Here is a 2,500-nt window from a genome sequence, read left to right as displayed (position 1 = left end):
GGAGGAAATAAGGTATAGATGGTGGGGGAAAAGTAAGAAGAAAAGGACAGAGGAGGGAGGGAGGGAGGGAGGGAGGGAGGGAGGGAGGGAGGGAGGGAGGGAGGGAGGGAGGGAGGGAGGGAGGAGGGAGGGAGGGAGGGAGGGGAGGGAGGGAGGAGAAGGAAGGGAGAGAGGCAGAGAGGAAAGAAAGGGGATGGAGACACAGAGAAGAAAGTAGAGAGAGAGAAGGGAAGGAGAGAGAAGAGATGGGAGAGGAGAGAGAGAGGAGAGAGAGAGGAGGAGATGAGAGAGAGAGAGAGAGAGAAAGAGAGGACAAGAGGAGGAGGGAAGAGAGGTGAAATTTAGACCAAAAGCAGACAGGAATAGCCGGAGGAGGGAAAAGAGGCAGGGGAGGGAAGGGGAGGGAGGGGGAGGGAGGGAGGAAGAGAGGAAAAGAGGGAGGGAGGGAAGAAGACAGAGAGGGAGAGAGAGAGGAAGGGAGGACTAGAGAGAGAAGAGGGAGGGAGAGGGAGGGAAGAAGCGAGAGAAGGAAGGAGGGAAGGAGGGAAGGAGGGAGGACACGGATCAGGAAAGCGAAAGGAGGTGACTTGGTAAAACTGTCCAAAGGAAAAGCAGAAAAGGAATTAGAAGGAGAAGCAAATAAAGGAAGAGGAAAGGAGGTGGAGAAAAAAAAAAAAAAAAAAAAAAAAAAAAAAAGGCATGGTTAGGATAAGAAGGTAGAAGAGGAAGAGGAAAAATTGGAGAAGGAGGAACAAAATGATGATTAAGAACAGAAGTAGATGAGGAAATGGCAGAAAAGAAAGAGTAGGAATGGAAAGACGAGTAAGAGATGAGGAGAAAGAGAAAGAGAAAGAGAAGGAAGATGGTCGAAAGAGGCCGAATGGAAGACAGAGGAAGTGGAGCGGAAGAGAAAGTGTAAAGAATGACGGAGAGGGAAACAGAATTGGAAAAAGAAAAGGGGAAAAGGAGAAGAGAATGATAAAAATAAAAAAAGGTAAAAAGTTATCAAAAGAATTACATAATAATAATAAAAAAATAGCAATGATAATAATAATAATAATAATAATAATAATAATAATAATAATAATAATAATAATAATAATAATAATAATAATAATAATAATAATAATAATAATAATAATAAAAGGTTTCGACATATAAAAAAAATAACGAAAGAGAGAAACAGAGACAACCACCGATATAAAAGACGAACAAGGACATATGGAGAAAGGGGATTAGCGAAACTGAGAGACAGATGGAGGAGGGAATAAAGGAGGAAGAACCTGCAAAGGCGCGATAAGTCACCCAGGCACGAAAGGGGGAAGAGAAGAGGAATTTCCGAAGAGAAACAGATGAATAGCGTGGAGGAGGATAACGGATGAAAGAGAGAAGGAGGCGACGAAGCGGTGAAGAAATGGGAAATAAGGAAGAAATAAGGAGAATATATCAAGTGAAAAAAAGAAAAGAAAAGAAAAGAAAAGCGGACGAATGGAAGAAAAAAACAAGATTACGAAAAGAAAAAGAATAAAAGGAGATATAAGAAAAATAAATAAATAGAGAGAAAGAAGAACAGGGAGAGAAACGAAGAGAAGAAAAGAAAGAAAGACAAATAGAAAGAAAAAGGGTGACTACAAAAAGAGAATAAGAAAGAGAGGAAGACGAAAACGGAAGAAGGAACAGGAAAGAAAATAGAAAACAAAAACTAAAGAATAATAATAATAGTAAAAAAAAAAAATAAATAAAAAATAAAGAAGACGATCAGGGGAGAAAAGAAAAAGAAGAAATAAAGAAGAATTATGATGGACGAAAAGAAAGAAAATAAATAAACAAACAAATGAAATAAACAAATAAGCAAATAAAAAAAGGGTGAACAATTTTATTTTCCTTTATTCTCTTTCTCTCTTTTCATCACCTTTTATTCCTTTCGTTTTATTCCCTTTCTATACGTTCTACTATTTTATAATTTACTTCTACTGATGATAATGATGATAAGTGATAATGACAATATCAATAATAATGATAAATTATAATAAAAGTACATCTAATAATAATAATAATAATAATAATAATAATGATAATGATAATGATAATAATAATGATAATAATAATAATAATAATAATAATAATAATAATAATAATCATGATAATAATAATAATAAAATAATAACTGCTAATAGCAATATGACTAATTTTCCAATATTTTTTCTATGATCAATATCATTGTCAATATCATTATGATTGTTATTATTTCTAATATTATCGTTTTTATTGGAAGTAATAGTAGTATCAGTATCAGTATTATTATATTATAATTACCCTAACGATAAAAATTCGTAATCAGCACTATCACCACTTCCCTTTCTCAATAATCATTCTCTCACTCCCAGATCTTAAGTTTTCTCTTCTAACCTCCTTTTCTCTATTCCCCTTTTCCTCTTCTCTCTCTTTATTTAGAGTTTTAGCTCTCTCATCCTTCTTTCTGCTGAGTCATTGTCTGCTC

This window comes from Penaeus monodon, chromosome 1, assembly GCF_015228065.2.
Source record: "Penaeus monodon isolate SGIC_2016 chromosome 1, NSTDA_Pmon_1, whole genome shotgun sequence".
Lineage (NCBI taxonomy): Eukaryota > Metazoa > Arthropoda > Malacostraca > Decapoda > Penaeidae > Penaeus > Penaeus monodon.
Note: the sequence above shows the minus strand (reverse complement) of the source record.